General features: G+C 44.8%; 1 protein-coding gene and 1 long non-coding RNA gene across 4 annotated transcripts in view; one reads left to right on the top strand and one right to left on the bottom strand.

Annotated features, from left to right (window-relative positions):
- Positions 1 to 26,800, bottom strand: part of CDH12 (cadherin 12) — a 914,698-nt gene that overhangs the window by 122,356 nt on the left and 765,542 nt on the right. The window lies entirely within an intron of this gene.
- LOC123363960 overlaps positions 14,564 to 26,800 on the top strand; it is a 75,556-nt gene continuing 63,319 nt past the window's right edge. The window contains exons 1-2 of the long non-coding RNA XR_006576956.1: positions 14,564 to 14,673; positions 21,613 to 21,722. This is a non-coding gene — a long non-coding RNA (uncharacterized LOC123363960). The remainder of the gene's footprint in view (positions 14,674 to 21,612; positions 21,723 to 26,800) is intronic.

Genomic DNA, 26,800 nt, shown 5'->3' with positions numbered 1-26,800 from the left:
TGGCCCAGATTCTAGTCAATGGGAAGTCCCACCAGCAATCTGCTGCTTTCCCAAAGTCTCTCTGCAGTAAACAGAAGTGAGCTCCTTTATATCCTGGTCCCCTACCCCCGCATGCAGTGCTTCTAGTCTTTGACAGTCTCCTCCTCTGTTCCAAAATACCTTGCTTCCTCTCTTTGCCTCCTTCCCTTGGTTATATTTTTATTGATAAATTTAATTTTTTTTCAATCCAGTTGGAAACTTGAAAAGAAGATATCAAGTTTCCAGGGAGTGCATTGTGTGCAAAATGATTGGCACAGCTGTACCAGTTAGTCTTTCCATGTTTATGTCCCATGACATCCATTGCCAACAACAGACTTCATGCCAAGATACTAGGAAAAACTAGCATGACATGCATCCAATGAAGTGGGCATTCACCCACAAAAGCTCATCTCCAATACGTTTGTTAGTCTATAAGGTGCCACAGAATTCTTTTCCGTTTTAGCATTACTGTGACACTTGAAACAAGCTGGAATTTTAAGAGAAATCTAAGAATTGTCAGGTCACTTCTAATGGTTTGACATTTAATTTGAGCATTTTGAATTTCTCTAAAGGTGCACCATGCTCTTCCTAACATCAAAAGCAGACAAGGAAAGTAATGATCACTTCAAGGAGAAGTGTATAAGCAGATAGTGGAGAAAATAGTCTCATTCATCTTTTAGATAAAGATGCTAAACATGAGATGTAGAATAGAGTCGGGTTTCCATGAAATTTGGTATGCATGTGGAGGTTGATGTGAATGAGGGAATACACTCTTTGACCATTATGTAAAAATGTTTAATTAATTTTCTTAGTCAGTTTCAATTTCATTCTTTGGTCTGTTGAGGATCTCATAGGTGACTGATTTTGCACCTGAAATTACAATTCTGTGTAACTGAAGCCACACTGTAGCCTCATTAGTACAGCATGCCTTATTTTGGTTCTGATCCTATAATCTAAAAGAATTTTTCTTTTAAACTACCAAAATTAGTATCTGGGGTTTTTGTTTGTTTTTATCCACTCACATCTGACATGGGTGATGAAATCTTTCTCCATTGGATTATTTTCTTAAGCAACGTTCATACTTGTGATAAAAAGTGGTCAAAAGTTTAAAACACAGAAGTTAGTATTACAGAAGTCACAAAGTCCATGTGAGTAAACAGGGTAGAAGGCAGCATTTGTATTTTCTTCTGATTTTCTGTCTCTTCTTTATTGGCCATGATGAATATTGTGATCAGATAAAACTAAGCACTTTACTCATTTATTATTTATTAATAGCTTTGTATAGATGGCTTAAGGAAATGCCTGAGAAATTATTTTACTTTTATTAGATTTATTGCCATCTGAAAAATTTATTGCACAGACAATACTCATGTTAGCACCACACAACACCCACTCAAAATGTGGTGATTCTATTGTCACCTACTCTGAGTTTCCTCCTTCTATAAGTTAATTCCCACCTCTTCCAATAAAACATTCTAGTCCAGTGCAGCAACAAGGCATTCATTATAATTTTCAACAATTCCTTTTACAAGATGAGTTTCATACCATGAGATGGCGCCATTTTCCTAGCAGGATATGGAACATATGCAAACTCTTCAGTTCTTCCTCATATACTATATTTAATAATCAATATCTGCCTGTTTGCTATTTAATCTGTGTTTTGTATATTTATGAGTTCTGTGTCAATGTTTATTTACAGGTAGTAACCAATCACAGAACATATTTCACAAGGAAGAGATGACCCAGCATAACTCCAATTGTCAGATGTGCTTGTTGTCATTTTCTTATTTTCATCATTTGCTAACTACTTTCCTTACTGTTATTCACTTAGGGCAAATTCTTCCCTACCCTCTGCACTGCGGAACTGCTATGCTCTGTACCAGATACTATACATTGACATGAATGAATGTTCAGCACACAGACCTAGTTCAGAATACATGAGAGATTATAGTGGCAAGTCAGAGAAAGGCATGTTACTCTGAGATGATCACTTATGTTTCTACACTTGAGGTTAAAAGAGTAAATATTTTCTTAATTAAAAAAAAGATCAAAACATTTAGATCATATTTTGTATTATATTCCCCTCTGCTAATCAGCAGTATATCTGTGTGATGTGCTGAAGCATCTCTGCTCTGCTGAAGTGCCAAAGAGCTACCACTTTTGTCACTGTCACTCTGTATTTCCCCTACAAAAAAAATAAAATAAAATAAAACACACAGGGATATAGATGGCCAAAAAAAAAACCCTCCACCAATTCAAGTTTTTCATTTGTGTATTAGCTAAAAATGTCTTTTTCTTTGCCCACTGATATGTCTAAAAGATACTTTTAAAATATGTCTCTTTTGGCTTATCAAATTCAGCTCTGCCATGAGATGCAAATAGCAAATAAAAGCCTTAAAGAAAATGCAAAGGGGCCCAATTCTCATTTTCACTAACATCCCTTTACACCGCTCTGGTAGTATAAAGGGCCATAAAATCAGCAAAAATATAATTTGCAACCATTTTAAGGCCTTTTACACTGCCAGAGTGGCATAGGGGGGCCCTAATATAAACGAGCATTGAATCCTTGGAGTAAACAATCCAGTGGGATAACTTTGAAAATGCACTTGTCACTAAACACAAAACTTGGTGCACAAGTGACATCTTTAACAGGATATATGTTGCTAAAGGCCATTAAGAATCTTTACATGAAAATATGTTGTGGTAAAGGACAAATAAGGGACTTTTATCATTAGCAGTGTTTTTTAGACCTTATTCTCAAACTGATAAAAACTGGAAATGACTTTGAATCAAAGATCAGCTCAAGCAAAATTAACCGAGACCCCACAAAAGTCCCCATCCAGACTGTGATTTCTGTTAACACCTAGTCTCCAAAATCTGACCATCATAGAAAGGTGATCCAGTTGTATTTGATGCAGGATATACTGCACACACACACACACACTGGATTTATCAGTCAAAACTTCCACTGATTTCGAGTGGAGCAAGATCAGGTCAATGTTTAACAATGACCAATAGCATTAACTAGATTTTTTTTAAAGAGAAGCCTAAAGATTTTTATTGTTTAAAAAGCTTTTGCTATTGAGCTTGGGAAGCTGAACCATGTTGTAAATTAACTTCAGTAGAACTTTATACTATGCCTTTCTTATTTTAAATTGCTTGTGGTTATGACATGGTTTTTATGTACTGGCAACAGATCCAAATAGCATTAAATTTGTAAGCATGTTATACAGCTGCAAGAGGAATAGTCTGGACCAGTGTTTCTCAAAATTTTCAGGATTGTAACCCCTGGGTCAAGAAGCACTGGTCTATAGCATGATTTCTGCTTGCATAAACGTTTCAAAATATCTCTGTAGATAGATTCTGTCTGAGTTGGCAGAAGCATGCTAAGTGATTTCCATCTCTGATACTTCTGCTACCACCTGTGGCTCCATGCAGAAATGTTTCCTTCTTCCAGACGTAGATCAGTACAGAAGAAGAAGAAGAAAAAGGACCCACTGCATAATTAGTTGTAACTCAGGCTGTGGTACAGGCTGACTCCCAGGTCATTCACTATTTGTCTAGTTTAACAAGATAATGTTTTCAATTAACATCAAAGGAACTGTTTAAAATGTTCATCTTATTTCTAGCCTGAATTTGCCTAGCTTCAGCTTCTAGCCACTGGATCTTGTTATGTAACATTGTCCCTATAATTTGCTAAAGTAACCCCTCACTTGTATTGTTTTAAACAAAAAAAAGTAAAGTTGTGATGACTGTAGAATACAATAAAGCTACATATTTTTGGTCTATTTTATCAATGTGAATGTGATTGAGTGTGATTAATGGGTGACATTTATAGGGACTGTGGAGTGAAAGACTCAGGAGTTCTTCTGATAACATGCCACATACACTAAGTGTTGAATGTAGAAGTCTCAGAGTACCTGGGACAGCTCTCAATTAAAGGGATACAGTCAGTCAAGACAGAGCATACTGAAAACAAATACTCCTCACCAATATTGCTAATAGAAAGTTAGTCCACTGAAATGAAATATTTTATTTTTAAAAAAATCTAAATTGACTTTTCATAATTTTTAAATAACTTGTGCACTTGTTCTGCTTCACTCAAGCTTGGCTGCTGGATTAGTCAGGTTCTCTCATCAGTTTCACTGTCTGATTTTTACACACCAGTAGAATGTTGCGGTGTTTGGGCTTCCAGCCCAGAAGAAAATATTCACTGGGCCCAGAGACGGGGTAGAATATACAATACTACTATTTTTTTAAATTGTATAGGAACAATCACCACCGGCAGCAATGTTGTTTATGGTATGTATTACAAATACTACCCAGAGGTAGCTGCATAGTGGTAAATGAAGCAATACCTAACCTAGCACACAGTCTGTATAGCAGAGCTTTCTCAATGCAAGACACTACAGACCTGAAGGCTGCTAATTAAACTGTATCCTCAGTATAACAAACAATTTGGGGAATTTATGTAGCCTTAACTTGGTACGAGGATGTATTTTCTATAGCGATAATCCCTCTTAGCTGAACATGGAGCCTGGGGTCCTTTCCTAGCTGATGTACTGAAGATTGTCGGTGCTGTGGGGTTTGTCAAAGACAGAATGTAACTGGCTTCACAATTACTTGCTTCACTTTTAGCATGGCAGATAGGTGAGGAGGGCTGTCGTGTGACACCATATTGGGACTGAAGACGAACCACCTAGTCATGAACTAATGTAGTCACATTAAGCATGATACATTGCACTTTCATCCCTTACCATCAAGGGAAGTACTCTTGTTCTTTTTATAAAGCTTCAGTAAGCAGCATCAAATGTGCTGAAATGCTGACACTTATTCATCCCTATTCCTCTTTAATAAGGGCCCAAATTCAACTTCCTATTAAGTCAGTGGAGAGACACCTCTACCCCACTGACTTCAGAGCAAGCTGGATGAAGCCCTGTGACAGCATACAAGTGACTGATAGCACAACAGACTGGACACCATTATTGTAATCACCTGTTTATGGGGAGGGGAGTAAACTTTTTTGCTCATTTCAATTGGGAAGAATTTCCTTTAGCACTGTTTGTTATAATGAAATTATATGGAATTATTCTAGGAGATATAGGTGAAAATCATCCCCCAGTGCTGCCATTCTCCCATGTGGCTGGTATTCCAGTCTCCATAGGCTGAAATAGCAGCCACAACCCGACTTGAACGGGGTGTTTGGGTGACTGGATTGAGGAAACACACATCCCAGGGCCCCTTCCCTGTTGAATCTCTTTTGATGGCCTTCAACACAAGTTTATGCACAGACTTGTTCCATGGCATCTAGAAGGCGCATAGGTACCCCATATAGCCACTCTACCTGCAATTCACCCTTTTGGTGCCTCTGTGCATGAATTACATGGTTCTTTAAGCTTTACCCTCTGTACCATGTGTGAATTCCACTGTCAGTGCTTTCAGGTAAGTCTGTTGCTAGCAAAAGCTAAACAAAAGCAAATCCCTAATATTTTATTTAGAATTCACACATGCCATTTCCTCTTCAAAGCCCTTTACACTCATTAACTATTGAAACAAGTATATCACACCACACCACATACACACCTTAAATAACTGTGTTTAAAATAAATAAATTACAAGTGTATTTAAAGTTTTAATTTAAAAAGAGCAAAGCAACTGCAGGACATTGATCCAAATTTCATAATTAAATTCACAGAGGAACTTCAATCCACACCTGTACTTACTTTATTTTTATTTTCTCTTTAATCTCTGTATACTTGAATTGAATCAAATTAAATTTAAATTTGAAGTGACACCCTACCAGCATAACTTCAGCCCCTGGCTCTGCTTTTCTCATGTGCTGATGGAGAAACTGTGATTCCTGAAAGTGTGCTCAGATTTTTAGGTTATTATATTAAAAGCTGTGCACTACTTTGGTTTTCTTTTCTTATTATAAATTTGACTAATTAAAATTCCTTGGGCAATATTTTGTTCTCAGTTTCATGCAAGCAACCCCACTGAAGTCACTAATTAACATTTAATCAGATAGCCAATAACTTCTTTTTAGGAAAAGAAGGTAAGGAAGGGAGCAGGAGGAGGGAATGAAAGGGCTGGAAACCTCAAATGAAAGGAGGATTAATCAATGCAAATAAATAACATAGGTGTAACTGATGGCTGAATTTGAGCTCTTTCTTCTTTTCCTAACTTTGATGACTTTACATTCATAATAAGCTTGGTGTTTCTTTTTAAAGGGCAAAATAAAAATGAGAAACTGCTTAGTTATGATCCCACTTGAATAGCCCACTGTTGTTATTATTGTGGTGTAAGATACTAGGCAGGTGGGTGGTGGAATGTCTGTTAAGTACGTACCCTGGTAAAAAAAAATGATCCATAATTCCTTAACATTTGTAACAGTGGAACTGTAATGTAGGTGGGGTACAGGCATTTTTATCTCTGTCCCACCTATCCTTAAGTCAAGATGGTTAAAAATACTTACCCCATCTTACAGTACAGATACCACCATTGCTATCACAAACAAAGCTGTTTTGGTAAAGCATTGCAGATCTGAATTTTGCTAGTGTAGACATAGCTTAATCAAATCGTACTTTTGCTATGCAAACTATGGCTACACTGCAATCCGAGGTGTCATGTGCAGTTTGGGTAGCCATACCCAAGCTAGTTTTTAATCTAGTTACCATGCTAAAAGTAGCAGTGAAGATGCAGTGACATGGGTTTCAATGCAGGCTGTAAAAGCCCACGCAATCTACATGGGTTTGTGCTTGTGATGCTAGTCCATGCTGCTGCTTCTTCACTGTTATTCTTAGTGAACTAGCTTGGTTAAAGCTTGTGCTGGTACACCTACCCAAGCTATAGTTGTACCTTTGCAGTATAGACATAGCCTGACATTATGAGCCCCATGCAAATCATCTGCCATCAAGCTGAGTCCTTCCATTGACTTCAGTGGGCTTTGGATCAGGGCCTGTAAGAGCTTTTTGCTGTACATACAGGAAAAGTATTTTTCACATTTTTACTAGTGTGAGGAGTACTCAGAAGGTTCAGAGTTTGGATTTGGATCAGATAAGGCCTCAGGAGTCTGAAAGCTAATCTAAACCTTATCTGAATCTGTTGAGTCTTCAGAATTGAGTTTGAAATCTCATGAGAAAAGGCTCCTTCAAGAAGGTTTCCAATACTCTGCTTCCAGTCAGGCTGGGGATACTGAAAAACACCCTTTGTTAGTGATTTTACAGCATTATTAATTATTAATTATTATTATTATTAATTATTTGGCACCAGTCTCAGCTGGAAATGCAGATGAATGTGCAAATATCAGAGAATAAAACTAAACAAATATTTCAGACCTTTCCAAATATTTTGGATTTGTTTCTAGGATTTATTTAGAGGGCCTTTTGCTTTTTGTTTCCCCATGACCTTATCTGCCTATACCTAATTTTTAGTGAATATTTAAGTATCTCTTTATTTTGTATTAAGATTGACTTTACATTAGTTTCAGAGGGGGTAGCCGTGTTAGTCTGTATCAATAAAAACAACGAGGAGTCCTTGTGGCACCTTAGAGACTAACACATTTATTTGGGCATAAGCTTTTGTGGGCTATAATCCACTTCATCAGATGCATGGAGTGGAAAATACAGTAAGCAGGTATAACTATACAGCACATGAAAAGATGGGAGTTCCCCACTTGGTAAAGCAACTCTCATTTTTTCATGTGCTGTACATTTATACCTGCTTACTCTTTTTACCACTCCATGCATCTGATGAAGTGTATTATAGCCCACAAAAGCTTATGCCCCAATAAATTTGTTAGCTTCTAAGGTGCCACAAGGACTCCTCGTTGTTTTTACCTCAGTTTTATACTTATGTCCTGTCACTGGGACTCAACAACCCTGTATTGGCAATGTAGGTGATGGGTGTGTTCCATCTTTAGCTTTTATAATTTAATAACAATGACAAATGAATTCTAATATATCCTTTAATGTATGAGATAGAAATAAATTCCCACACTGCAATGGGTTAGCAATTGGCCCTCCCCTTTGGCTCAGTGGGAGGTCACTCTGCCTCATCGCATCACTGGGGCACTGCCCAGTATCAGGGAACTAGCAAATCAAGTGCCGGGCTAGAGGCCCCTTTGGCAGGGTAGGGTAGAGCAGCAAACAGTCTAAGGAATTGAGGCCCTTAGGCAGGGCATAGTCATAGGCAGTCTTTCTCAGGCCCAGGCAGATGGCAGACACAGGCCTCTGGGCCTCAGGGGGTAGGTTGCCACACAAGGGTGGGGCAGACTCAAGGGGTTGGGGAACCAAGGCCTACCCTACTCTATCGGTCCCAGACCAGGGCCCTGACAGTGTCAGAGGGCTACACCACTGGATCAGTGGGGATCCCACCAAAACATGCTGACTTGGGTACTGGCAGGTAAACTGGACCAAAGTCAGGTTTCCCTAGGTACTTCCTAAAACAGTTTGGACAAGGGGTTATGTAGTCCATGGGTTGTCTGTCTCATTGGACTGTTTGGCCACTGGCAATCTTAGTCACTATTCTCTGCTCTCGGCTTCCTCTGGGGTCAGGGTGCTCCTTGGTTCAGGAGCAGAGCCCAGGGTCTGCAGCAGCCTTGGGACATCTGTCTCCTTCCAGTTTCAGGCTCAACTGGGCTAGAGACCCTGTCTTTTATACTTCCTGTCCCGCCACTTAGCTTCTGGCATGAGAGGCAGGCCTCACCTGGCTCCACCCACTGGGGAGCAGAGAGTGGTCCGTCCTCCTCTGGCTCAGTGCGAGGCCACTCCCCCTCACTATACACACTTATAAATCTGCTATCCATCTGCTTTCCTATTGGTGTGTGTAACGGGCCGGTGTGGCTCCCCTCCTCCCCTGGGAGGGTTGAGCCCCGGACACCGGAAGGGGCAGGGCTACAGAGCAGTGAGCCCGCCCCTCAGAGGGTCAAGCGGCGACCCGGAAGCATAAAAGCCGGCCACCCGAGCTCAGTTGGGGCCCAGCCACCGCTGGGAGTGGACCTGCCCGATGGCGCTCGGGACTGGGAAGCTGCTGGGGCCCAGAGCAATTGCCCGGATTGGCCGGAGCTTCCCCTCGCTCGATACTGGGAGGACCCGCCAGAGCTCCCCCGTGCCACCTACGAGGAGGAACCGCCGGAGACGTCACCTCTCCCTTGCTGTTACCCCGAGGAACCCCCGGAGCAGAACTGGCCGGACTTCCCCGAGGAACTGCCGGATCTACCCCCCAGCCCGGGCTGCGAGGAGCCCTTGCTATTGGACTTCCCGGGAGCGGACGCCACAGACCAGGTAGGCCGAGAGGGGGAAATTGGAAGTGACCCGGGGGCAGCCGACCCCCGTCAGGCTGCAGATCAAACAATGCCCATGTCAGTGTGTTGCGGTCAGGATCCCCACTGACCGTTGGCGGTAATAGCCGCTGCCTAGGGCCCCGGGCCGGGACGCGGTGGAGTGCGTGGGCCTGTGTGTCCCCTGCCACTCCACTCATGGGTAGCAGTTTTCCCCCTCACCCCAGTGCTCAGCCTTGCAGCAGAAGGCCTGAGCCCTAATTGACTCTTATATTGTTGTTCAGCCTTGCAGCAGAAGGCCTGAGCCCTAATTGACTCTGATATTGTTGCTCAGCCTTGCAACAGAAGGCCTGAGACCTAACTGACTCTTGTATTGTCGCTCAGCCTTGCAGCAGAAGGCCTGAGCCCCTAGCTGCCTGTTGATAGTGTTGCTCAGCCTTAAAGGAACAGATCAGAACCCACGTAAGAACGACGGGCCGGTGTGGCTCCCCTCCTCCCCTGGGAGGGTTGAGCCCCAGGCCCACATGTTTACAAGTGGCACCTGACCAGGTACTTTTCGAACCCGTGCCCCTGTGAGAAGGGGCCGGTAAGCGGGCGGTGGTTCACCCCCTTCCTAGCCAGGAACATGGATATGGAACGGCTGTTCCAGCTGCTGGTGGAGAGCCAGGAGCGGCAGCATGCCGCCCAGCTGGAGCAGCAGCAGCAACGAGATGCCGCCCATCTCAAACAACAGCAGCAGCAGCAGCACGTGGCTCAGCTGGAGCAGCAGCAGCAGTTAGTCCAGCAGCTGGGGAGCCAGCTGCAGCACCTCATGGGCCCCGCACCCCGCCCTGCCGACTGGCCAGCGGGGAAGGGTGCTGGGGGGGGCCACGTTCGGCTGCCCCCCTACGCCTGACCAAGATGGGCCCGGACGACGACCCCGAGGCCTTCTTGGTCACATTTGAGCGTGTGGCCCTCGTCGCAGGGTGGGCCCGAGACCAATGGGCCACTCTTTTGGCCCCATATTTGACCGGGACGGCCCAAGCGGCCTACCGCAGACTGGCGACAGAAGAGGCCAGGGACTATGACCGAGTAAAAGCTGAGGTTCTGGATGCTTTGGACGTCAGCCCAGAGACCTTTAGACAGCAGTTCCGGTGCCAGACCTACTCTGCGGGCGCCCGTCCCCGGATGGTGGCCCAGACCTTGAAGGAGGCCTGCCACCGGTGGCTGCAACCAGAGGTCAGGACGGCGGAGGAGGTAACTGAGCAGGTTGTCTTGGAGCAATTTGTCCATACCCTGCCCGCCTGGGTACTCCGCCACCGGCCAGCGACCCTGGCTGACGCCGTCTCGCTAATGGAAGGCTTCCTCGCCGCGGAAGCCTCCATAGGGCCCACCTTTCGGCCACCTACCTCTGGGCCCGAATGCCCCCATAATGAGAAGAAGGCGACCATCCTGCCGAGCCCGCGAGGTCCGGGTTACGGATCAGACTCTCAGCCGGGGTCCCAAACCCCGCACTTCGACGCGGCTCCCCGGCTGGTAACCCCAGCCTTCAATCAGGGGGCCCCAAGGGCCCGTCGGAGCCCCCCCCGAAGTACCCGAGCAGCCCCCCCTCGGAGCGGACGCCCCGAGCTCGGTCCCTGCTTTGGATGCGGGAAGGCGGGGCACCTACAACGGGACTGCCCTGAAATGGACTGTAGCTTTGGGCAGGTCTACGCAGGGGCCCGCCGGACCCGACTACCCCAGGTCCCTAAGCTCACGGTCCCGGTGACGGTTGAGGACCAAGCCACGCAGGCCTTGATTGACTCTGGGTGCGGCCAGACATTGGTTCGCCAGGCTCTGGGACCCCTGGTCGACCCCCATTTGAAGCCGATCCGTGTGCAGTACATTCATGGGGACGTCTGGCCCTACCCGAGCGCTCGAGTCTGGCTAACAGTGGGTGGTATCATCCGACAGTTAGTAGTCGGCCTGGCGCCCCACCTGGCGTACCCCGTGATCCTGGGGCGGGACTAGCCCACCTTCGAGGAGGTTCTCCGGTCAACGCCGACGTTAGAGGCCGAACCCCAGGAACCTCTGCCAGATGCAGAGAAGGACGGTGAGGAGAGCGAAGCAGGAGGCCAAGAAGCCAGTGGACCATCGGGAGAGGCCCCCACCGAACCCCGCTTCGACACCGACTTCTCCCGCGACCAGCGCGCGGACCCTACTCTTAGCTGGGCCTACGAGCAACTCGCAGCCATAGATGGGTCCGTAATCAATCCTCATCGGGCCACCCAGTGGCCCCATTTCAAACTACGCCGGGACAGACTCTACCCGGTCGACCGAGACCCCCGCACACGGGAACCGCAAATGCAGTTGCTGGTACCCCGCTGTCACCGGTGGGCCGTGATGAGATTGGTCCACGACGTGCCAGCCGCCGGACATCTAGGGCATGAGAAGACCCTTGCCCAAATCCTGGCGCGGTTCTTTTGGCCCGGACTCCACCAAGACGTGAAGCGGTATTGCAACTCCTGCCCGGAGTGTCAACTGGCCGCTCCGCCTCGGGTACCCAAGGCGCCCTTAGTCCCCATGCCGTTGGTCGAGACCCCATTCGAACGGGTCGCCATGGACCTAGTAGGCCCACTCCCCAGAAGCGCGGCCGGCTTCCAATACGTCTTGGTCCTCGTGGACTACGCCTCCCGCTTCCCAGAGGCTATCTCCTTGCGGAGCATCACAGCCCGGACTTTTGCCGGGGAGTTAGTAAAGATTTTTGCCCGCGTAGGGTTGCCCAAGGAAATCCTAACCGACCAAGGTACTAATTTTACGTCCTGGCTACTCAAAGAGGTCTGCAAGCTCCTGGGGTGAAACAGCTCCACACCTCCATGTACCCTCCGCAAACCAATGGGTTGGTGGAGTGGTTTAACCGCACCCTCAAGGACATGCTGAAGAAATTTCCCCCGGGGGAGCTACGCCACTGGGATCAGTTCCTACCACCCCTGTTGCTAGCTGTCCGGGAGGTCCCCCAGGCGTCAACAAAGTTCTCCCCATTTGAATTGTTATACGGACGTAGGCCACGGGGCCTCCTGGATTTAATGCGGGAGAACTGGGAACAGTCGGCCTCCCCATCCCAGGGTCTCCTCCGGTACGTTCTCCAGTTGCGGGAGTACCTCACTCAAGCAGGCACCCTGGCACGGGAGAACTTGAGGATAGCCCAAGTGAGACAGGGGCAAAACTACAACCGGGATTCGCAGGCACGGGAATTTGCTGCCGGGGACCGGGTCCTACTGCTCCTGCCTTCCAGCGAGTCGAAGTTATTGGCCTGCTGGCAGGGGCCGTATGAAGTCACTCGAAGAGTGGGACCCGTTACCTATGAGGTTCACCAGCCAGATCGACGAAAGAAGACCCAGCTATACCACGTCAATCTGTTAAAGACTTGGCGTGACCAGGAGGGCCTGCTAATCGACCCTTACCCACCTGAACCGGAACTGGGCCCCGAGGTGATCCAGACGGGGGACTCGGAGGAGCCCCCGCTGGGCAACTCACTCACGGAGGAACAGCGTAAGCAGGCCAAATGTCTCCTGCGGGCCTTCCGGAAGACCTTTATGGCAATACCGGGCTACACGACCCTGGCCTGTCATACGATCCAGACCGAGCCAGGGAAGACGATACGAGAGACCACCCGGCCCTTACTGTATCGGATGCGCCAGGAGGTCGAGGAGGAGGTCCAGGCCATGTTGGCCCTGGGGGTTATCGAACCGTCCTGGAGCGAGTGGTGCAGTCCAGTGGTTCTGGTACCCAAACCGGACGGCACCCGCCGGTTCTGTATAGATTTCCAACGGGTAAACGCCATCTCCTGCTTTGACACCTATCCAATGCCCAGGGTGGACGAGCTCCTAGGACGCCTTGGGGAAGCTCAGTTTATCACTACCCTGGATCTTAGTAAAGGCTATTGGCAGATCCCGCTCAACGAGGGTTCCAAAGAGAAGACCGCCTTTGCCACTCCATCGGGACTTTATCAGTTCACCCGAATGCCTTTCGGGCTCCATGGCGCCCCGGCGACCTTCCAGCGGCTAATGGATCATCTACTACGGCCACACCAGGATTATGCGGCCGCCTATCTGGACGACGTAGTAATTTACAGCCGCCGCTGGGAGGATCACCTCAACCGGGTCGCAGCGGTCCTAAGGACCTTGCGGGAGGCGGGGTTGACAGCCAACCCCAAGAAATGCCGGATAGCCTGGCAGAAGACCACCTACCTCGGCTACACCATGGAAGGGGGACGAATAAGACCCCTTGTGGGGAAGGTACAAGCCCTCATGGAGTGCCCAACGCCAACGACGAAACACCAGGTGCGGCAATTCCTGGGCCTCGTGGGGTATTACCGGCGGTTTATCCCACAGTTTGCGTCTATCGCCGCATCCCTAACCGAGCTGCTAACCAAGAATAGCCCCCAACAAGTACGGTGGACCCCTGCATGCGAAACTGCCTTCAGGACGCTCCAGGGCTGCCTGTGTCAGGAACCGGTCTTGTATAGCCCGGATTTCAACAAGTGGTTCATCCTCCAAACGGACGCATCAGAGACAGGCATAGGGGCAGTCCTGTCCCAGGAGGTAGATGGAGGAGATCACCCGGTCCTGTACCTAAGCCGGAAACTGTTCCCCCGCGAACGGAATTATGCCGTAATCGAAAAGGAAGCCCTCGCGGTGAAATGGGCCTGTGATGCTCTCCGTTTTTTCCTTCTGGGAGCCCCATTCACTCTCGTCACGGACCATGCGCCCCTCCAGTGGTTAATGCGCATGAAGGGTAACAACCCCCGTATCATGCGCTGGTACTTGGCCTTGCAACCCTATGCCTTTACCATCCAGCACCAGGCGGGCAAGGACCATGCCAATGCCGACTTCCTATCCCGCCTCGGGGAGATGGAAAGATCTGGCCCCGACAAGTGGGAGCCACACATGGGGGCGGGGGGAGTGTAAAGGGCCCGTGTGGCTCCCCTCCTCCCCTGGGAGGGTTGAGCTCCGGACACTGGAAGGGGTGGGGCTACAGAGCCCGCCCCTCAGAGGGTCAAGCGGTGACCTGGAAGCATAAAAGCTGGCCATCAGAGCTCAGTTGGGGCCCAGCCACCGCGGGGAGTGGACCTGCCTGAGGGGGCTCGGGACTGGGAAGCTGCTGGGGCCCAGAGCAATTGCCCGGACTGGCCGGAGCTTCCCCTCGCTCAATACTGGGAGGACCCGCTGGAGCTCCCCCGTGCCACCTACGAGGAGGAACCGCCGGAGACGTCACCTCTCCCTTGCTGTTACCCCGAGGAACCCCCGGAGCAGAACTGGCCGGACTTCCCCGAGGAACTGCCGGATCTACCCCCCAGCCCGGGCTGCGAGGAGCCCTTGCAATTGGACTTCCCGGGAGCGGACGCCACAGACCAGGTAGGCCGAGAGGGGGAAATTGGAAGTGACCCGGGGGCAGCCGACCCCCGTCAGGCTGCAGATCAAACAATGCCCATGTCAGTGTGTTGCGGTCAGGATCCCCACTGACCGTTGGCGGTAATAGCCGCTGCCTAGGGCTCTGGGCCGGGACACGGTGGAGTGGGTGGGCCTGTGTGTCCCCTGCCACTCCACTCACGGGTGGCAGTTTTCCCCCTCACCCCAGTGCTCAGCCTTGCAGCAGAAGGCCTGAGCCCTAATTGACTCTGATATTGTTGCTCAGCCCTGCAGCAGAAGGCCTGAGCCCTAATTGACTCTGATATTGTTGCTCAGCCTTGCAGCAGAAGGTCTGAGCCCTAATTGACTCTGATATTGTTGCTCAGCCTTGCAGCAGAAGGCCTGAGCCCTAACTGACTCTGATATTGTTGCTTAGCCTTGCAGCAGAAGGCCTGAGCCCTAACAGACTCTGATATTGTTGCTCAGCCTTGCAGCAGAAGGCCTGAGACCTAACTGACTCTTGTATTGTCGCTCAGCCTTGCAGCAGAAGGCCTGAGCCCCTAGCTGCCTGTTGATAATGTTGCTCAGCCTTAAAGGAACAGGGCAGAACCCATGTAAGAACGACGGGCCGGTGTGGCTCCCCTCCTCCCCTGGGAGGGTTGAGCCCCGGGCCCACACATTTACAGTGTGATATGGATAAACACAAGCTTGCCAAGCATTCTGCACTTCCATCTGTTAATAATTAACTCATGTATACTACTGTCTCTCACACAGTGACCTTAAAAGTGTCCCACAGCTTGCTGCTAGAAACCTAAATACAGTAACTCCTCACTTAACTTTGTAGTCATGTTCCTGAAAAATGTGAATTTAAGTGAAACGATGTTAAGCGAATCCAATTTCCCCATAAGAATTAATTTAAATGGGAGGGGATGGGGTAGAGTTTCGGGGAATTTTTTTTCACCAGACAAAAATCTATATTATATATACATACACACCCACACACCCGCTATAACTTTTAAACAAACAATTTAATACTGTACACTGCAACGATATTACACAGAAATAATGATTGTGAAGCTTGGTTGAGTGGTGAAGGCAGAGGGTGGAACAGGATGGGATATTCCCAGGGAATGCCTTACTGCTAAATGATGAACTAGGATTCGGCTGAGCCCTTATGGGTTAACTCATTGTTGTTAATATAGCCTCACACTCTGCAAGGCAGCACAAATGGAGGGAGGGGAGACAGCATGGCAGACAGAAACAGTGTGTGGGAGAGAAAGAAAGAGAGATGTGCATTGCCCTTTAAATACTCTGACACCACTCTAAGTACATTGCCTTTAAAAAGATCAGGAAGTTGAGACAGCAGCTGCAGCCAGCAAGCTCTCTTCATCCAGAGTCCTATCATGTATCCACCCTGCTCTATGTGGAGAAGAGATAAGCAAGGGGCAGGAGTAGGGAGGAGGGGGACACCCTGACATTAGCCCCCCTCTCTTCTGCCCTCCCCTGCACAGCAAGCAAGAAACTCCCAGAAGCAGCTCCAAGGCAGAGGGCAGGAGCAGCACATGGCAGTGGGGGGGAGGGACAGCTGAACTGCTGGCAATTGATAGCCTGCTGGGCATCTGCCGCACAGGGAACTTAGAGGAATGGGGAGCTGATAGGGGGTCTGCCGGTCCACCCTGGTTCCAAGCCCCCACCAGCTAGCTCCAAAGAGGTGCTCTTTGTGCAAGCAGTGGACAAAGCAGGAGGCTGCCAAACAACGTTTTAAGGGAGCATTGCACAACTTTAAACGAGCATGTTCCCTATTTGATCAGCAACATAACAACAAAACAACCTTAACCAGGATGACTTTAAGTGAGGAGTTACTGTAACTACATGCTCAAAACCACACAGAAATATCAAAATATGGAACCCAATGAAATATATCTCTATAGTCTGGGATTTACTAAACTGGATGTGGCTTGCAAATACCTATTATCATTCAATCTGTCACAGTTGTTGGCACTTATCAGTTATAGATGCATCCATTCTAGCTGCTAGGATTGTATGGTATGTTTACTGATTCCACATGAAATAATATTCACTTACTTTTACTAAGTTTGCTTTGAATGTTTGATTGTGACCTACGTGGCAAAGGTGAAATGTAACTTTCATTTGCAATATTTTTACAGTTTTATAAAATCTCACTGAATTATCTATGGTACCTGTAGTAAAGCACTATTGTAAAATTACGTTTAATTAGTGTAATAGTTATATTCAACAGTAAAATGAAAGCATCACTTGAAGATGACATATGGTCCGCTTTATCTTCTAACAATCTGGAAATATGGATCAGAAAATAATGTTGCACCACAAATCTGAGCTATGTTAAGAGAGTTTTCTACTTTAAAGCTTATTCCCTCTCGAAAGAGGTGATGACGTTTGGAGTGGGGAACTAGTGTGGGCACTTTGTCATGAAAACAGTCATCACCTTGGATGTTGAGTGAAACGTTTCAACATTTGCAGTAAATGAAGCATGGAACACATACTCTAAGGCATGACAGCCAAATTACTGGGTAGGTAAATATTCTGTCTTGGTGCCCTTTCGCTGCCATATACTGTTAAGCATTGAAACTGTGGTTCTGCTGTGAAAAGTAACTATGAAAAATGGCAGCTTCCTGCTTCCTATATTTTCAGAGTCGCACTTGGTCACCTTACCGACTAGATTAGAGTTCACTCCTGCTTGTTACTTTCATTTGTTCTGTACAGCTAACATAGCTATGGGAGTGCGAGCAGGAGCTTTACATCTCACAGACAGAATTGTTCAATAAGTGTCAGTAGCAGAATCTTAATGGTTGATGCATCCTGAAGAATAAAGATGATGGTATTGAAACTTAATTCACAATTCCATTCATGGTAATAATATCTCAGAAACAATAAATCAATATTATCTTCCTGCTTCTTATACCTTGCCTAGCACTGCAGCATTTTAGCATTTTAGAGTAAATCTGCCCTTGATATTACAATGGTTCTTTTCATAATTTAGAGTTTATGAATAAATAGTCAAAGAACAGCTAGAATAGTTCAAAGCCTGTGCTAAATGTGAGGAAAAAATGGAAACAACATAAGAAGAAAGAGCTATGGGGTTCTGGAAGGAAAAGTTTCTCCAAATACACACCAAGCTGGCAGTGCAGCTGCTTAGTTCCTGCCATCTGGGTGTGTCTAATTAGAAACTACCTAGAATAGCTCTCACAGAGCTATTAAAGGAGAAGTTCCACAGCAGATACTGCTTTGAATCCCTGAGAGCTCAAAGATAAGGCTGCAAGAACCTGTGGATCACTGAGCACTGGGAATATCAGATCACCTATCATGGGGCTGTTGTACAATGCAATGTTCCTAAAAGAGCTAAATATCACTTGTGTTTAGAATTTACATGAAACCCTACAGGGAGTGATGATTACAGAGAACCGTGAATATAAAGAAAGTGAAACAACATACATACAGCTTCACGCTGCTAATGCAGACGCACCACAGTTTAGGCTGAAGTGTTTTGTTGTTTTTCTTTCCTTCCTTCGAAACCTGATTTTCAGCTTTTAATATCTCCATTTTAAATCAGATTGAGCTAACACTGAATTTGTGTACTTAATTTCAAACCTTAATTAAAAAACAAAACAAAAAAACACACTAAAATGACTTTGAAAGATAAAATAATGTTTAGGTCTGCATCAGGCTAAAAAATGTTACTTTTTTTCCATTCTCTAGCTAAAAATGGGCTATTTTTTTTAATTAAATGTGCCAAGCTTGTCTGGACTAGTACTTTCTTAGTTATTTTGATATAGTGAGTAAGTACTTTGGATCCCCGGCACAATTATATACGGGCCAGCTACCTCGTCCACACCCCATGCCACCATGGCTATGTTTCTATTTTTAGCATGACAGCTTGATCAAAGCTGTGGCCTGTATGTCTATCTGAGCTGGAAATTACACCTCCAGCTTGAAGTGTAGACATACCCTAAAACTAGGTCTATCCTTGCAGCAGAATGTAGAGTACAGATATTGTATCTGCTAACTGGGCATGCAAATAGCAGTGTAGATAGTGAGGCACTGCTTAGAAGAGTAGAATACAGAGACACCAGCACCCTAGGTTCTCTACATGTCAGAACCCTACATGCCTTTCTACACACCCAAGCAGTGCCTCTCATGTCAACACTGTTATTTTTAGAAGTGTAGTGTCCCACTGCCTTCTCACTGCCAGAACCTTTCCCTGGCAGATGGGAAAAGCTATGGCCAGGAGTGAGGAACTGCTGCTGCCTCCTCCCAGCTACAGCCTTTTGCTGTTGTGTGCAGCTTGTTTCGGAACCCTGGGTGATGCTCCAAATGGTGCAGACCAAGATAATGTCTGTCATTGTGTTTTTATTCTCTATTTCTGAATCCCCAAATAAATTTATATATATAATTCATAGTTAAAAGGTGGTCTTATTGTGTTTTTTACAGTAGTCTTTTGAGAGGCATCCTCAATAATGAGTAATATTATATGACTCTCTCAGAAAGCAATATGATTTCTTTCACCAATCTCACCTGTTCCTCTTAAAATCCAGTACAAGAACTTTTCAATACCACCAGCAGCCATTTACAGGCTCCAGTAATTCGGTGGGAATTTCAGACACCCGAAAGTTTAATTGACAAGCCTTTTGACCAATGGCATAGTTAATTGCCACTTCTTAAAAGACCCCAAATTAGCATAATCCACTGTTGTGAGTAAATTTGGAGATGAAATGAGTTTAGGGCCTCAACTTAATCTACAGAGGAAAAGTGTCCCTAATTACAAATTTGATCAGAGTGTGTTATGATTGGGAAAAGATTGCAATGCACCTGTCTTTTGTAATGCCTTTTCCTTGCAAATGCTACAGGGCTGCCCGGGGCGGTGGGGGGAGGGCAAGTGGGGCAATTTTCCCCAAGCCTCAGGGGCCTCACGAGCCCTGGCCTGGCAGTGGTCCAGGTCTTCGGTGGCATTTCGGCGGCGGGGGGCCCTTCAGTCACTCCGGGTCTTTGGAGGCATTTCGACGATGGGGGGCCCTTCAGGGCTGCCGAACACTCAGAGCAACTGAAGGGCCCCCTGTCGCTGAAATGCCGCCGAAGACGCGGACCGCCGCTGGGTGAGTACGAGCACCGCAGCTCCCCCGCTTTGCCCCAGGCCCCCTGAATCCTCTGGGAAGCCCTGAAATGCTGTCAGTTTGGGTAGAGTAGAGCTTTCAGGAGCCAGGCAATTTTCTACCTTTTACTAAAGAAATAAAACTTCCCTACATGCCACTACCTTATTACATCATTTAAAAGGTTAATAATGCTTGGAAATTTTAAGGGAAAAACACTGCTAATAGAAATTGCATGCCAAATATATTTTAACACTAAAAAGTTAAACATGCTTAAGTTCTATTGTGAATAGTGATCAACTTAAATATGTTCTTAAAAGTAAAGTATATGCTTAATTTATTTGCTGAATTGGTTCAGAGAACTGTAGGGATATTTGGGAAAGACTGAAAGTGTGCAAAAGAAGGAATATTTGGTAATGTTTTCAGACATGCTAAGTGATTTAGGCACCTAAACCCCAGTGAAACTCAGACACACAGGTAATTTAGGTGCTTTTTAAAATGTTGCCTATTGTCCTGTCAGTACATGGGAAATCTAAGTGTACAACTCCTATTGACTTTACAATAGCTACCTACATAAAATCACCAAATACAAATGGAAGAATATTTCTTTTATGAAAACACAGAGCTGAGAAATTCTGAAATTTCCCAACCCCCATGGAAAATTTCAACAGCATTTTCAGTGAAAACTTCCATGGAAAATTTCAACTTTTTGGCAAAAAATTGAACACTGAAAATGTTCAGCTGAAAATTTTTGATCTGGAAATGCCACTGTAGTACATCATGGGAGTTACTATTCAGCTGCCTCATGCCTCCATTCTTCTCTATGGGCTGGGGTCCCTGGTTGGACTATGTCTTCCATGATGCACCACAGTCTCCCCTCTTGCTAAGCTACCATGGTACATAATGGAAGTGTAACTCTAGTGCATCATGGGGGACTTAGTCCAGCTAGGGAACCCAGCCCACAGAGAAGAATGGGATCATGAGGGTCCAAAAATATGACTCCCCTGGGTCACCATGGCTGAATTTCTTAATTGAAACTGTGTTGGTCAAAACTTTTTGCTTTTCAGCTGTTCATTTTTTTTTCTAACAAAAAGTCAGAATGAATTTTCTGCAGAAATCATACTTCCTTGAAAAATTTAATTTAGCTGAAACCCCACATTTCTGTCACAAATCAGTTTAAATGGAAAATATTTGACTAGCCCTATGTAAATAGCCGTGGAATGTCAGAAGCCCAAACACTAAGATGGTGAAATAAGATATAACTCAGGATACATGAAGAGGAAAGATATCTGCTATGGAGTGAAGCCAGAAGCCCCATATTTGGTATCAGCATATCACATAACGAAATCTCAAATCCAGGTATCAAAAAGTTAAACTTACTACCATAATACTAATGCACAAGAGCATTTTAGTTTCTATAGTCTAGAGGATAATGATGTGATTTTAAAAGCATTCCTATAACTCAGGGTTTCTGGGCCAATGGCAGCGATCTGCAGCCAGTGGGAGCCGCGATTGGCCGGACCTGCGGACGGGGAAGGTAAAAACACACCAGCCCGGCCTCCCAGGGGCTTTCCCTACAGAAGCGGTGACCCCTGTTTGAGAAACCCTTCTATAACTTGTCCACCCTTCTTCTTGATGATAGAAATACATATATAAAATGTTGTTTGCTGTTCTCCATCAAAGAAATCTCTTGACAGGGAATCTGTATCTTGCTAATAGAGCCTGTGAAGAAGAAAAAAAAGTGTGACCCCTGAAGATCCATGACAGTAAAAAAGAAGTGCTGTCACAGACTTTTACATGTATCTGCCTCTTACCATAGGAGAGAAACTGAAACATACTGCGGCGCTGACAGAGACGGCTGTTGCTGCAATACAGAAGAATTTTGGAGCACAGCAACTGTAGGTAATGTTGAAAAACAACCATGATAAGGTGAGATCCTCCAAACCTGCTATCTAGTTACTTATATGGAACTCATCACTGCCAGATCTGAGCCATTCAGCATCTTCAATGGATTTTATTCTCACAACTCTTGTTAGGTAGGGAAGTGGATTGCCCACTTTACAGAGAGGTGACTGAATTCCAGGGTAAATTATGTGATTTTCCCAAGGTCACACAGGAAGCATGTGGCTGAAACCAGATATCCTTCCTACCCTTCTCCAAATAAATTCTATATATAAAGTATAAAGTCAAACTTATACATCCATGGAGTTTGCCTTTATCGGTAGCTCATATAATAACTTAAGCTGATCAAATATAGGCATTTAAGAAGTTCCATAGGTAATTGTAATATTTTGACATTTGTCTTCATCTCCAATGGAGATGAAAAGTCACAATATTAAAGTTTTTTACTGAATGAAAAGTTCCTAAAAAAATATTTTGATTCAAAATGTCTAAATGTTTAATTATGAGTCAGTCCAATTTTGAACTACATCTACCTGAGTTACCATGCCTCATGGGGGTTGTAGTTCAGGTGTCTCATATCCTCATTATCTCCTAAGGGCAAGACTCTCTGGCCAGACTACATTTCCCATGATGAACTGCACTCATAGGATTCCCAGGATGCACTTTGACAGCTCAGCAAGAAGCGTGAGTAATGGAAAATATAGTCCTGCCAGGGAATCCATCCCATAGGGCATCAGATGACTGATCTACAACTCCTAAGGCTATGAGATGTCAAAGCAGCTCAGGGGGACACAGATTAATGTCAACCCAATCTGAAACAAAACATTTTGTTTTAATTTTCCCAAATTAAAAAAAAAATTGCATTTTCCATGGAAAATTTTGAATCAGTGGAAACTAAATTTTCTGTCAAAAACATTTTGATGCAAAAATTCTTAACAGCCCTAATAACAACAGAACATGAAGTTCAGCCTAAACATACTTCTGAAGCCTGGCTGTTCCTGAAGTTTCCTACAGGGCTTCTCTATCTTTGGCCTTTGTTCCTTTTGACCATAGGACCACACCCAACTGTTCTGGTGGTAGGAACAGGTTTGCACTGGATACAATGAGTCAGCAGAACATTTTGCTATCTTTATGCTGGATTCTAACTAGCTAAAAGGGAGGGTCAACAGAAGAGACTGAGTTTTGGGTAACCATACCCTTGTAGCCACATAAAATAAGAATGCATATCTGGCCTCAAGCAAAACATTTAAGTATACTCCTGTTCAGAAAATCACTAAGCACATTCTTAAACCCACTGAAATCAATGAGATTTAAGGAATGGACTGTTGCATCAGGTCTTAAAGATTAAATGTGAACAAAAGTCATCAGAATTTATTGTTAGAATGATTTAAAGATGTGTGGTTATGTAACAGGTAGTTCTGTCCCCTTTACACTGCTCTTGCCTGTCTTACTTTTGCCTCTTTCTGGCTCTGCTTCCTACTCTTCCTCTACTGACTAAAGGCAGAACAGGAAGCTGGGAACTTCTGAGATCAAATCCCAGCTCTGGCACTGATTTCCCCTCTATAGAATTGGGTAAGTCACATATCGGCTTCAGTTTCCCCATCTATGAAATGGAGGCAAAAATACTTACCTACCTCTCAGAGTCATCGTTGTGCTACAGAAGGATGAAGTATTTTTTTAATTAACAATAATTATTAATATTCTATAGTGCTTTTCCTACTAGGATTTCAAAGTACTTTACAAATGTTGATGATTGGTTAAGCATCATAACGTCTCCATGAGGTTACATATTGGTATTCTTTTTTTAAAAAAAATACTGCACTCTTCATTTAAGTTTTGTATATAATTTTTTAGGAAAAATAAGCATGTTTTAATATATGCCCTTTGAAAAAGGAATAAGAAAAGACACTGAATACCAAAATCAGTTGGGTTCAAAGGGACACAGAGATGAACTGTAGATGCCTACCTGTCTGTGTCTGCCCACTGGTAAGCTTGCAGCACTCCTCATTCATTATTATTTTAGTCTCTTCCATATTACAGGTTACTTTTTGCAGTAACCCCAAACTTACTGAAAACCATTATTAACTTTTCATACGAAAAGAAAAGGCTCACAGCAAACAGAAGACAGCAGCAGTAAAGGGCATGCACATAACTCCTACTCATGATGCAGGTGTGAACATTTAAATAGTTGTACTACATAACTTTGTTCTTGAAGAGTTATAATTATGATGGACAGACAATATCTAGATTTGTCTTTTGCACTGTAGAAATTATAATGACAGATAAAAAACCCTCATTCTTGAAAACCCTCATTCTTGTTAGAGCTATACCGTGTGTGCTCTGCAATAGTTTTGCACCCTACTTTGCATTTTTTCCTATTTTGATGATCAAAATCATTCCTCTCTGGAGACCAGATAAAACATTGCTTTAGTTTGCACAGTGGCAAAGGATTAAAGAAAAGAAAAAGGGGAAAAAACAGACTAATGAAAAATAAAGCTCAAATTGTAAAAAAAAAAAAAAACTTTGCCCAGAGTCTTTGGATGTCATCCAGGCTGGAGTGTGATTTCACCCTCCTTTAACTTTAGTGATAATTTTATTGTAGTAATTTGTCTTTGTAAGCCAAAAAAGCTCCTTTTATCTTGTTTACATATAGTCACAAATTCTAAAATAATATAATCATCACATGTATTAGTGAGTCTTCTATAAACAAAATATTCAAGTACTGAAATACTGAAGGTGAAAAAAAGACTTCTCTGTACTTTCAATAACTAACCTTTTTTCTACATACCTGTGACTATTCCTTAAGTCATACAAACAAATGTCTTTACTTCTTCACTAAATATTTTCTTAACATGTGTTTGTATATTTTTAATAAAGATGGACCAAAACTGCTAACTTCTAGATCCTGATTTTAAAAGACAACGAACAAACAAAAACCCAGCAGCACCACCAACAAAAAAACAATTTGGGTGTGTGCAGATCCCAGGTTTTGTGTTAACCCATTACTGAACTATGGGCCAGCTGATAAACTGAGATCTGGGGCCAGATTCTGATCTTCCACTCGCAAGGTTGAAGGGTGCTTAGGTCCAGGAGTTATAAAAGCTGATCCATAATCCAGAGAAAATCAAGAGGAATCTTCCTATTAACACCTAAATGTGTTGGATCTTACCCTTAATGTCTGATCCAGGCCCCAGTGTAATCAATGGAAGTCTTTACATTGATTTCAATGGGAGCTGGATCAGCCCCCAGTGCAGGCCTGTCTTTAGTATTATTATTATTATTTTATTATTATTTATTATTTTTAGTATCTACCATGCATTTAGGACCATCTATAAATATGTTGCTAAAATTCCACTTACTGATTGTCCAAACTGTATCTCTTTCAACCCCCTTCCCAGATTAAAAGAAAAAAAAAATTCTGGCGGATCCCATGTTACTGTCTACTACAAATCGGTAATCTCTTGACTGATTACTCAGAACACAGATAGAGGAAATTAAATATCATTCCTCTTGTGAAATGCCAGTACATGGACAATAAAGTAAAATAAAATAAAAACAACCAGGCACTTCCTTTGGCACAGATACTTAGTAATAAGAGTTGATTTTTCAAAACTAAGCTTTCTGCCTGCCCGCCCATTTCCCAGTCCTTTTGGCACTGTATCAATCAAAGAGTGGATACAAGTCTTTTCTAAAGAAAAGAAAATGACAGTGATGCTGAACTGTTTTTGCAGACACTGCAATTTAAGTGTAAGATCAGATAGCAAAAGAACAGACACACAACCAAGACGGGAAGTAAAAATGCTATAGAGTGGATGTTCATGGTTAGGAATGTGCTTTATGCTCAGGAAATGATTGGTTATAACGTTTATGTTTGGGTCAATCACTATTTGACTGTTTAATGGCCATAACACCTTTCCTTTGATGTTCAACTATGGGCTATTACCTACCTCTTCATTCTACAGTTCCTTTCCTTCACATTTAATTTTGTGATTGCCTCCTGCACTCCCCCACCCCTTATTTTCTCTAGTGTGGATCTCCTCCATTTCCCTTCCCTGCCCATATTTGCTGCATCATTCTGGATTTATGGATCCAATGAGTGACAAGTGCACACAAGTATTGTAATGCATACTCCCCCATGACAACTTAGGTACTTATACCATCCCGATTATTGTTGTATCTAAGCACTTTTCTGCCTCCAATGTATCAACAACACCCCCGTGAGGCAGAAAAATACTATCATCCCAGTTTTACAGATAGGGAACTAACATGCAGGGAAACTGAGTCCCAGATCCACAAAAGTACTTAGGTCCCTAAACCCCAGATTTAGGCACATAAGTACCAGATCTGGCTCCACTGTGATCCACAAAACTGCTGCTGAAGTCAGTAGGTGCCTACACTCACGTTGGCACTTAAGTTTCCAGGTTATAAGTTTCCTAGGAGCCTAAGTTTCTGTCTCTGAACATGTGCACTGCTGTCTCCCTTCAGGGGTCTGGCTGCCTAACTCCTGCCTAAGCCCTAGAGCAATCTACCTACTGGAGTCAGATATATCTTCAGCTGCCTAAATTGTGTGCAGGGCCTGATCCAGCAGGCATGCTCAGAGGCCGCCTATCAGCTTGGGTCCCATTCAAAATCTGGACAGAGGAAAAGGTGGTGGTGGTGCCCACCTCATAACTTTTAGCCCAGTGAAAAGAACGTTCACGCAGAATGTGGGAAAGCCAGGTTTAATTCCCTCCTCTGCCTAAGGAGAACAAAGGATTTGAACAGGGCTCCCCCATAACTCTCAGGAGATGTCTCTAACCACTGAGCTATTCTGATGTGGAGATAACATCAAACTCTCCTGTTGAAGCTGTTTCTCTGTAGCTAAATAAATAAAGAGTGATTGGAGCAGGGGGACTCGATCTAGGGTCTCCCAACTTCCAGGTGAATGTCCTAACAATTGGACTACTGAGGCAATTACTACTTTCTTTTTGCCCAATGACTGTTCCACTGTGGATAAGTTGGACTTAAATTGTTCTTGGGTGTGCACGTGCATGAGAGAGAGAGAGAGAGAAAGACTCTGTGGTCAGGGCACCCACCTACAAAGTGGGAGACCCAGGATCCAATGC

Source organism: Mauremys mutica, chromosome 2, assembly GCF_020497125.1.
Source record: "Mauremys mutica isolate MM-2020 ecotype Southern chromosome 2, ASM2049712v1, whole genome shotgun sequence".
Classification (NCBI taxonomy): Eukaryota; Metazoa; Chordata; order Testudines; family Geoemydidae; genus Mauremys; species Mauremys mutica.
Note: the sequence above shows the minus strand (reverse complement) of the source record. Positions and strands in the feature narration are given on the sequence as shown.